The 12,323-nt window shown below is 35.7% G+C and overlaps 1 protein-coding gene across 5 annotated transcripts in view; it reads right to left on the bottom strand.

Annotated features, from left to right (window-relative positions):
- Positions 1 to 12,323, bottom strand: part of ADK (adenosine kinase) — a 524,109-nt gene that overhangs the window by 86,728 nt on the left and 425,058 nt on the right. The window lies entirely within an intron of this gene.

The raw sequence follows: 12,323 nt of genomic DNA, 5'->3' as shown, positions 1-12,323 counted from the left end.
ATAAATTGAATAGGTGGCTAAGTGCAAAATGATTAATTTGACAAAAAACTAGGACATTTTCTTGAGATTTTAGATTGCTTATTAAAACAGAAAGGCACTGAATATAAGAACTTAAAATAGCTTAATAGTTTCTCTCACAGATGAATATAGGGGAAGGGAAGGAAAAATAAGATAAAAATAGAAAGGGAGGCAAACTATAAGAGATTCTTAAATACGGAGAACCAACTGAAGGCTGCTGGAGGGGAGGGGAGTGTGGGGATGGGTTAAATGGGAGATGGGCATTAAGGAGAACACGTTTTGGGATGAGAACTGGGTGTCATATGTAAGAGATAAATCACTGGGGTTCTACTCCTGAAGCCAAGAACACATTGCCTCAATAGAAGCCGAGAAAAGCTAAATAAACTTGAAGGGCCAAGATAAGACAATAGGGGAAAATCCTCAGGAATAGCGGCTTCTATTTGTGCTACTTCAAGGGTCAATAAGCATCAAAAATGATGTAAGTATCTAAAGAAGTTTAATTAGGATAAACTGTCTTGGCTAAGGCTTAAAGGAGTAAGGCGAGAATTAAGTCTTCATTTAAGTATAGTTTTCAATATCCAATGAGCAACTGTTTTATTCTTTTTAACCAAAGAAAATTCTAACTTTTCAGTTATCTGAATCAGATTTTTCTGCTACACCTCCAAAGATTTTTATCTGAGCCAGAAACATGCATGCCGTGCTTCAGCCAAAATAAAATTCTGCCGCCAAGCTGTAATGCTCTGAAAAATAAATTTTGGAGTCTAATTGAATTTCAGAAGAATCACTCACTGGGTACAAACAATAATTATTCTGAAAAACATTTGGTAATATACTTCCTAGATGAATATCCATTTATAATATATTTTCAAGTGCTTTAAATTATAGAAATTGATTATTTGGAGTTTTGTAAGAAGATGGATACATTCTCTAAGAACCATTTAAGTTAATGCATACATATACATCTATAAATGTGTAGGTAAATGTAGCTGTATCATCTAGACATCCATTCACATATACATAATGCATTTATAATATACATATACATACTTCCACATGAGAATGTTTTATCCAGCTCTAAAAAATTCTAACGAAAAGTCTTAAAATTGGAAATTATTTGGCTGAAGCTCTGAGAAACACAGTTAACCAAATATCTACTAGATCATACATGGATTTTTCTTGAGCCAAAAGGTCTCTGGACGTATTCCTACAAGAAGATTTATCTTACTAACATCTATTGGTATTGATCTAATGGTTAAGTATAATGAAGGAGCAGAAAGTAATCCTTTAAATATACACATTCTGAGATACACTATAAGCCAGGTTTTTCCCAACCTTGGCATTACTGGTATTTTGTGCCAGATAATTCTTTGTCATCCATGGCTGTCTTATGCATTATAGGATTGTTCTCTATCTACTAGATACCAGTTGAATCCCCCATTCTCTACTGTCCACCCAGTGGCGACAACCAAAAGTGAGGGGAAAAAATGCTTCTAGTTGAGAATCACTGCTATAAATAAATGAGGCAATGTAATATAAAACAGATTAGACTAGACTGGGATTTAAGAGGTTCTGATCCAGGTTTTTTGGCTCTGACTTTGGGATCTTGAGTAAATTACTGAATCCAGCCATTCTCAAAGTAGGTTATGGATGGCAGTATTGCTAAATCATCTAAGAGCCTTATATGACAGATGAATCCACTTAACTTTCTTAGGCCATGAACTGGGAGATCATGAAGTGAACTGAAATCAAGACTCGGCATCTCAACTGACTGAGCAACCCAAGCACCTCTAATTTTTTTTTTATTTGAGAGAGAGAGAGCATGGGCGGGATAGAGGGGCAGAGGGAGAGAGAGAATCCCAAGCAGGCTCCATGTTCAGTGCAGAGCCCAACGCAGGACTTGATCCCATGACCCTGGGATCATGATCTGAGCCAAAATCAAGAATTGGATGCTCAACCGACTAAGCCACCCAGGAGCCCCTTTCTATTTTATAATAAAAAATATTGACTAGGGGCTTTAATTTAGACTCTAATGCCATAGCTTATGATAAACCAATTCCTATACCATAACAGTCAGAAAAGTTGCAAAATAAATAAACAGATGAAGGTATGAGAGAGCTATCAAAGTAGCCAAGACTTGAGATAAAATTCCTGATGTAGAAAACCTTAAAGAGCTAGGCTGGTATTTTAAAAGTTGATTTTCCCTTCAGGACATTTGCAAATTCTTGGCTGGGTTAGAGGTTGAGAATCTAGGTAAAGGGCTCTTAAGAAGAGGCAGAGAAGCCAATAGAGCTTTTGACAATCTCCAGCGTTGCTGAGACAAAATTGGAGATTGGGGCTGCCAAGGCAGTAAGAAATGAGGTGCCACATTCGTGAAGAGAAGGGAACATATGGATTAAGTCTGAAACTCAGGGGTCTTCTCCTTTGAGATATTTGCCAAATTTGTAATGTTACAGGACAAGAATGTAAGACACTAAGCAAAAGACCTCTACAAGGTAGAGTAGTAATTTTAGCAGTTGTATGGTGCCAACAACAACCTATCAAGGAGTGTGGACCCTAGTAAATACTGTAGGATTTCAGTTGAGATTTCAGGAGAGCTATAGTCTAGGAATGGAGGCAAATTAGAAGACTTACAAAAACTGTAACCCAACCTTGAGTCAGCTCAATCCTTGATATATCTACTCTAGCTGTTTTGTATAAAAAGATAATACCATCAACAGAAATGCTATAATTTATTACAGACAGTATTTAGCATTTAATGAAAAATTATCAGGCAAACAAAAATATAAGCCCCCCCCCCCAAAGAAGACAAAAAACTAGACTCACAGACGACTGAGATATCATAGTTTTTGGACATGAAATTTATTATTTTTTTGAACATGTGATTAACACATTCAAAAAAAAATGACAAGGTAGATTAACATTGTATAGAACTGGCAGCAATAAAAAAAGAATCAAGTAACATAAAAAATAAGAAATTTGACTATTGAAATAAAGAACTCAATAGATGTGTTGAAATGCAGATTGGACAAAGTAGAAGAGAGAGGACAGTCAACTAGAAGACGCATCAGTACAAATATATATGCTGCTGATTTTCCCACTGTTGTCCCAGGTAAAAACTGACAATGGGGAACAACTGATTGACTTTTAAGGGGATTCAGGTGGAACATATTTGGTTATTTAAGCTAATTTAAGTTTGTTGGTTTAATTAAGATAGACATGTCTTTGGGTTATCAGCATTAAATATGAAACTTTTATTCTACCTAGGTTTGCTAAAGGTCAAATAAGCTCATGTTATCTCTGTTGCAACTTGTTAGCAAAAAAATGACTTAAAATAATGGTTAATTTTGTCTGTCTCAAAGTTTTCAAGGGTAATTGTTAAGACAGCTTTCAGTCTTTGGTAACCTGAAACTTAAAAGTTTTGCATGCATGATAAATGGGATTGAATTCATTGAACATCTAGGTCTTTTTCAAATAGAATGGAATGCTAAAACATTAATTAATGAAAACAGATTTTGCTTTTGACTTCTTATTGCAGAGAAACTAAGACTATTTTGGTCTGTTGGTAAACATGCTTTGTGCTTAAGTGGTTCATAAGTTTGCCACCTAAAGAATTCTGGTGTAACAGTTCACAATTGGTTACTACTAACTTTTCACTGGAGACTAAGGTTTCTAAGAGTTAAAATTCTGCTAAATATAATTAAGACTGATGGAAATAAGAAAAGCAACTCTGTATGTAAAAAAGTAGGAGATGTGTAAGAAAGATATAAGGAATGGAAATAGATTTTTGTGAAAGGTAAAAGAAAAAGAAAGTAATTTTGTCCTAAATGAGACTGGTTGTTTGAAGAAACATGGCTTGGGACAAAATGTGAAGGCAAAGTAAAGTTGTAGAAATTCTTGAAGGGAAATCTTTGGAAAGGTTAGTTTGTGTGGTTAGGACAGACTAAGGTTGCAATGAATGGATTTTAAAAGTACACTGGTGGGAATGCAAACTGGTGCAGCTGCTCTGGAAAACAGTGTGGAGGTTCCTCAAAAAATTAAAAATAGATCTACCCTATGACCCAGCAATAGCACTGCTAGGAATTTACCCAAGGGATACAGGAGTACTGATGCATAGGGCACTTGTACCCCAATGTTTATAGCAGCACTCTCAACAATAGCCAAATTATGGAAAGAGCCTAAATGTCCATCAACTGATGAATGGATAAAGAAATTGTGGTTTATATACACAATGGAATACCAAGTGGCAATGAGAAAGAATGAAATATGGCCTTTCGTAGCAATGTGGATGGAACTGCAGAGTGTTACACAAAGTGAAATAAGTCATACAGAGAAAGATACCATATGTTTTCACTCTTATGTGGATCCTGAGAAACTTAACAGAAGACCATGGGGGAGGGGAAGGAAAAAAAAAAGTTAGAGAGGGAGGGAGCCAAACCATAAGAGACTCTTAAAGACTGAGAATAATCTGAGGGTTGATGGGGGGTGGTAGGGAGAGAAGGGTGGGTGATGGGCATTGAGGAGGGCACCTGTTGGGATGAGCACTGGCTGTTGTATGGAAACCAATTTGACAATAAATTTCATATTAAAATAAAAATAAAAAATAAATAAAAGTACACTGGTATGAGGTTAAAATTCTGCTTTTCTCTCTGTTCAAAAGACAAAGTTTTCTTGGATTATTCTGCTCTTGATTAAAAAAAAATAATAATGGGGGTGCCTGGGTGGCTCAGTTGGTTAAGCGGCCGACTTTGGTTTAGGTCATGGTCTCACAGTTCATGGGTTTGAGCCCTGCATTGGGCTCTGTGCTGACAGCTCAGAGCCTGGAGCCTGCTTTGGATTCTGTCTGTCTCTCTCAAAATAAATAAACATTAAAAAAAGTTATAAAAACAACAACAACAACAACAATAATAATAATAAGCAAAGGTTTTTTTCTCTTGTCTGCCAGGAAAACCAAAGCTTTATGTTTTAAATATTTAAGTTTATGCTTTTATTTGGTCTTTGGTTTCTTGGTTAAAACTTCTCAATGTCAAAGGAGCTAAGTTTTGGTAACAACTATATAACCCTACATATTTGCCTTTGGAATTTCCTATTGCCACCTTGGTTAAATAAATAAGATTTGTAATCCTATTTAGGATGTCCTTTATAACTTTCTAAGGTTTTAACTTCCCAGGATTTAAATTGTAATGAAGTCTTTGACCAATTAAGGCTTGCTTATTTGGTATGTTATGTTACTCTGTAAGCCCTGTCAAACAAATAATGATAAACCTTAGGCTGTACTGCTTGGGTAAATGCCATAACTATTCTAGGGATTATATGCAATTCCTAAAATTTTAATATGTTCTGGTATAAGGTTTTCACTTAACATTCTAAGTATTTAAGTGTTCTGTGTAACAGAAATAACTGGATTACCTTGTCAATTGCATCACAACGACTCATATCACATTGTTAACCATGTCCATTTTTGAGTTCTATCATTTATAATTAATTGTTCTGATGCTTTAGCAAAACATGTTTCATCTTGAAGGGCTTTAAGGACAAATATAGGTATTTGACATCTTTATGATTAATACTAAAATGGCTAGAAATTTCCAGAACTAAAAAGCTGCATTCAAATTGAACAAGAATTAGTAACATGGGACTAAATGAACTGAAGAAGATGGTTATAGTTCTGTGACTTTTGTTTTGAAGTATTGCTGGTTCTCTAATGTTTGCCCTTCCAGATTAAGGAAACATTCTCTTAAGATACCCATGATATACAATAATAGGATAAAGTATTCCTCTGTAAACAAACTAAAGCATTTAACTCTTCTACCTGAACCCTCTGAAATTCACAAACTCTCAACAAGTGTTCTTTCTTTCATGCCAATTACAGTTACTTGCATAAGTTCAATGAGAGTCTATTCTCCTTGTAACAGGATACCATTGGAAATACTGGTTATTTTAACAAGACTTTGACTGGAATGTCATATTTGAGAGCAACATGCATAGACTCAGATATGACTATACAGCTTTAAGGAACTAAGGTTGACTTTATGAAACATGGAGCCAATCAAACCCCTTGGAAATGTTGGCCTGATACCTTGCTTACAGAGTTCCCAGCATCCTTACCAGGTGAGTAAAGAATGTCACTTCTTAAGAAACCTCAGGATATCTTGGGGACCTGGAGAAGAGGAATTCTCCCAAATCTGTAGGTATTGCAGACATGGCTTGGCTTCTGGCCTACAGAGACTACTAAAAGTCAATCTAGAGATTCCTTACAAAAAGTGCCAGCAAAGCAATTATAAAAGATCTATATGACCAATAGCTGTTCTTGCTGTACTTATGTAAATAATTAGGCCAAGGTAAAAATTGTAGTTGTTTTACAAATGAATTAGTCTTGATTTGGCTACCTCAAAAACAGAGGTGATTCCAGAGAGAAAAACTATGCTTCAGTAACACACCTTTATGGATACTAAATCCTAGTTCTGATTGTCTTTAAATGTTTGTTTTTTGTGTAAGCTGAAGAACTTGAGGTAAACTTTAGAAAAATTGTCACCATAGCATAGGTATGGACAATCTTCTTGCTTGTTATTCTGTGGCAATAATAACAGGACCCCATGGACATATGATTATTTAAACAACTGGAAAACGGGATGGATTCCCCCAACAATTGTATAGAAGTCTTTTTTCACTGTAGACTTATCAATAGATAAAGACTATTGTGCTTTATTAAATTATTCAATTAAGGCTGGGTTAATTCATAAATCTCTAAATATTCAAATCATATCCTTCCTAAATTTGAACTGACAGTTCCTAAAAACCCATTCCATATAAATCCAAAAGACCTGGTTTATTTAAAGGAGTTAAACTCTAATATACCAGGGGATTTAATCCAAAATGCAAGGGCCCCTAGTCATATTATGTACTCCCACAGCAGTAAAGTTATAGAGGCACTCTTCATGGGCTTCTATATCTAAAGTAAAACCCATACCTCCTTCGGGGGAAACCAAGAAGCAAACTAATGTGTCTTTCTTATTCCTGTGAACCTGTGGAAGACCTCAAACTCCTCTCATGATGGTTGTACCTTTCTTTTTCATTCTCCTTTCCTCAATTTATACTGACAATTCCTTCCTAAAATGGGTCATTCAAAAGGATCACCACAGACATTTAAATTATAAACCAGAAAAATCCATCGATTCCTGCTGCCTGTTCCTATTCCATCTGAGGATGCTTCAAGCCTGACATCTAAAAATCTTCTCACTGGCAGCACTGACAGACACTGGGTTTGTAATTTGCTCTAACCGTTAACCTATATTTTTCTTATTTCCATAAAAGTACCTTTTATTAATTACTTGATTGCTTACTGAACAGAATCTATATGATAGCTATACACCACCTGTTATACTGTTAATACCTTCAGTGACTGTCAATAACATTACATTACTAAATACTAAAAAGAGTCAAATGCATAGAACAGTTCTACAAAATAAAATGGCATTAAATGTTTCAACTGCTGCACAAGGCAGAACCTGTGTTCCTGTGTTCTCATAAAAATAATGCTGTGTATACATTCCAGATTACCACAACAATATTTCCGGATTTCTAACTGACATGAATACTCGAATTGGTGCTTTAAACAATCCCTCTCCGTCCTTTAGTGAGTGGTTTAACTCCTGGACTGGAGGATTATTGTCAAATACCAAAGGACTTTTTTTTTTTTTTTAATTTTTTTTTCAACATTTATTTATTTTTGGACAGAGAGAGACAGAGCATGAACGGGGGAGGAGCAGAGAGAGAGGGAGACACAGAATCGGAAACAGGCTCCAGGCTCTGAGCCATCAGCCCCGAGCCTGACGCGGGGCTCGAACTCCCGGACCGCGAGATCGTTACCTGGCTGAAGTCGGACGCTTAACCGACTGCGCCACCCAGGCGCCCCCCAAAGGACTTTTATTGGGGTTTCTTTATTCTCATTATGTTTTGCTGTTTTCTCCCTCTTATCTCCGCCTGGTACCAAGACTCCATCACTACAACTTCAAACCAACTAATGATACTAATGAACTCAAGGAGGTTCATGTATGTTGCCCACCTTGGATTTAGCTGCCTCCACCTTTTGTAACTCCCCTATGCCTTCCCAAACTGACCAATATTAACCCATATAGGCAGGGACGTCTCTATGTCCTTACTCAGCAGGAAGATGCTACAGAAGATGAGATCTTTAACCTTCAACAACCTTAAAGATTTAAGGGTCAAAATTGTTTAGGGGCATTATGATGAGGGAGCATAGGCAGGCTGAGGGCAAAGTACAAGCCAGCACCCGTCCTTCCCAGGTGGGATATGTGTGATATTCCTCGGACCCTCCCAGCTACCCAAAAAAACCCAAGAAAGTACAAAAAACAAATGGTTAAACTGATAAGAGTCTACACCAGTTTACAAGAAAAAGGCAATCCCATCAATAGCCCAAAGTCCAGGAACTCCCTACATCTTAATGTTAATGCTTTGCCAGAGGGAAAAACAACCTTAGCTTGACAATAGGTAGGCCTCCAGTAATCTGTGAGTCTTTAGCATATGAAAATCTCTTTAGCAACCTCCCTTTTGATTTTACCTCCCCCAAGTCCACAGTATATAACCAGTCATTCTTCACAACCCCAGTGCAGCTCGCTCTTTCTGTCCATGGGTCCTGTCCCCGTGCTTTAATAAGAATCACCTTTTTGCACCAAAAACAAAACAAAACAAAACAAAACCCTCCCCACACACAAAAAAACAAAAAAAACCCCACAAATATATATGTGAAACTGGAGTAGAAAAAATGATAAAAATACAAAAAAGATCATAAATGACATATGGGACACAATAAAAAAAGGCTAAGATATGTGTAACTGGTGTCCCAACTGGAAGGAGAGGAATGCAGTATCTAAAGAGATAATGGCTGGAAAATCTCCCCAACTAATAAGAGTCATCAACCATACATTCAAAAAGTACTAAAAACCCTAGCAGGATAAATACAAGAAAAAACAAGAACCAAGTAAAAAGTTAAACTCAAAGAAAAATTCTAAAAAGCAGAGAAAATGGAAATATATCTAAAGAAGCAAGAATAAGACTAACAAGTGACTTCTTGACAAAATAAGAGAATCCAAAGACAATAGGTCATTGTTAAAGATTCAAAGAATGTAATTTCCAATGTAGAGTTCTATACTTACTGAAAGGCAAAATAAAGAATATCTGCAAATAAAAACTAAGAGAATTCGCACAGAGTGAAATACTGAAAGAAGCTGTGTAGGCAAAAGAAAAATGATAAAATAATTCATAATTATTCAGATAAAAACATGGAAATGTAGGAAGAGAAGAAAAACAATGGAAAAAGTAAAATTCAATTGCACAAAGTGATAACAGTATTTTGTCACTACAAGGCACTAATAATTAATGTGACTGACAACAATAATACAAAAGGTTGGAAGTCTTAAATGGAATTGAAATGTTCTAGGACCTACCATTGTATGAGAAGTGGCAAGCCTTATAGTTTATATTTGACTCCAATATGTCAAGCATACATTTTGTAATTTTTAGGGTGAACATCAAAAGGATATACAACTACCAAGCAAATAAAAAAGGAAATGAGAATAAAAAATACTTGATCAATCCAAACGAAGCAGGAAAGAAGAAAAAAAAAGAAGATAAACTTGTGAGACAAATAGAAAAAAAAAAGAGTAATATGTGAGATATGAATCCAATTATATGACTAACTTATATTAAATATCAACAGATTCCAATTAAAAAGTTGCCAGAATGAATTTTTTTTTTTTAATTTTAAAAAAAAAATTTTTTTTTTCAACGTTTATTTATTTTTGGGACAGAGAGAGACAGAGCATGAACCGGCGAGGGGCAGAGAGAGAGGGAGACACAGAATCGGAAACAGGCTCCAGGCTCTGAGCCATCAACCCAGAGCCCGACGCGGGGCTCGAACTCCCGGACCGCGAGATCGTAACCTGACTGAAGTCGGACGCTTAACCGACTGCGCCACCCCGGCGCCCCAAGAATGAATTTAAAAGATAATAAAAAGTGCATTTTGATTACAAAAAAAATTTTATATTTAGGAACATAGAAAGTTTGAAAGTAAAGGGATGGAAAAACCATGCAAACACTAAAACAACATAAAGCTTGTATAGTTATAATAATAATAGATACAAATCTCAATCATAGCAGGACACTTTAATTAATGTCTCTCAGTAACTGATAAAACAAGCAGACAAAAACTAAATAAAAATATAAATGATCTGGACCACAAACTTACCAAACTTGACCTTATTGTATATACAAAGACTATATTAAAGAATGTCAGCATATACATTGTTTTCAAATGCACAAAGAATATGGATAAAATTGACCATATGATGTGCAGTAAGACAAAATTTCAATAAATTTTGAAGAACTAAAATCATTCTGGATGTCTGACCACAATGGAATTAAACTAAAAATCAGAAACAAGAAGATAATTAGAAAATCTCCAAATATATTTTAGATATTTAAAAATTAAACAAAACTTCCTAAATAACATATGGATTAAAGAAGAAATCACAATAGGAAATGGGAAATAATTTGAACTGAATATAATGAAAATACATACCAAAATTTGTAAATAAAACATGGAGAAAATAGAAGAAAGAAAAAAGTATCCGAAAATTTAAAAAGTAAAAAACAAATATTCAGTAGAAAAAAATCAACAAAGGCAGAGTTGGTTATTTTTTATTAAACAAATTTTTTTTAATGTTTTACTTATTTTTGAGACAGACAGCATGAGCAGGAGAAGGGCAGAGACAGAGGGAAATACAAAATCCTTAGAAGGCTCCAGGCTCTGAGTTGTCAGCACAGAGTTCAACACGGGGCTTGAACCCATGAACTATGAGATCATGACCTGAGCCGAAATTGGAGGTTTAACCAACTGAGCCACCCACGCACCCCTAGAGTTGGTTCTTTATAAGACTATTAAATTGATAAACCTTGTCATGGCCATGAAAATTTGCCTCTCCGATGTGCCAGGTGGAGCTATGCTCTGAAATTCACCACTGCATTCATACTGAGGCCACATTCGCCAGGAGCACAACTGAAACAGTATGGAGACCTATTCTGGAGATATGTGGGACTCCTTTGGGCAACTTTGCTTATGGGGCAACTTTGGCTTGAGGACTCCTCTCTGGCCTTGTCAAAACTTAACCATATTGTAATCTATGCCTCTTCCTGCCCAACCTTCCTTCACTGCAACACAGGGGTCAGACCTGTACCACAATTTGACAGGTCTCCCTGCTTCCTCTGGCCCATAACTTATCTTGCCTTACAGGTGTTTCCTTCAATAAATCTCTTGATAATCTAACATCATCTAGGCATTTACTTCTTTGAAAATTAAAATTAAAATAAACTTCTAGGGAGAGTGATCAAGGAAAAGAGAAAGAGCATAAATTTAATTCCAAGATTAAGAATTAAAAAGGGAATATCACTATAGATCTGCCGGTATTTAAGAAGATGAGAGAATATTATAAATAATTTTATGTTGGATGAAAGAGACAAATTCCAAGAAAAACACAACTTTACCAAACTAACATAGGACGACTGGGTGCCTCAGTCTGTTAAGCGTCTGACTTTGGCTCAGATCATGATCTTGCGTTGAACAAGTTTGAGCCCTGCATGGGGCTCTGTCCTGACAACTCAGAGCCCGGAGCCTGTTTCAGATTCTGTGTCTCCCTCTCTCTCTGCCACTCTCCCACTCATGCCCTGTCTCTCTCTCAAAAATAAATAAAAACATTAAAAAAATTTTTTTTTTAAAAACCTGACATAGAAAGAAAAAGAAAAAAATGAACATTCCTATTCAATTAAAAGAATCTGTAATGAAAAACCATCCAATGAACTATTCTCTTGATATTCCCTGATATTTTGATGGGTGAGCTTGTTTAAATTTTTACATAAAAACAACCTCAAGCTTATAAAACTCTCCCAGAACAGAAAAAGGGTACTTCCTAATTCACTTAATAAGGTCATCATAATGTTCATACCTAAACTAGCAATGATGTTACAAGAAAGGAAAATATGAAACAAACTCTTTCATAACAACATTGCAAAAATCTAAGAAAAATATAATCAGATCAAATCTGATGATATATTAAAGGAACACCATGACGGGATTATCCCAAGAATGCAAAGATGGTTTACCATTCCAAAATCAAGCTGTGATTCACACATTAAAAAGGGGGGGAGGGAGGGGAAGAAAAATTATACAGTAATGTTTAAGAGATGCAGAAAAGTTATTTGATAAAATTCAACATCCTTTCATGACTAAAAAT

This window comes from Puma concolor, chromosome D2 (genome assembly GCF_028749965.1).
Source record: "Puma concolor isolate L17-30 chromosome D2, mPumCon1.1.hap2, whole genome shotgun sequence".
Taxonomy (NCBI): Eukaryota; Metazoa; Chordata; class Mammalia; order Carnivora; family Felidae; genus Puma; species Puma concolor.
Note: the sequence above shows the minus strand (reverse complement) of the source record. Positions and strands in the feature narration are given on the sequence as shown.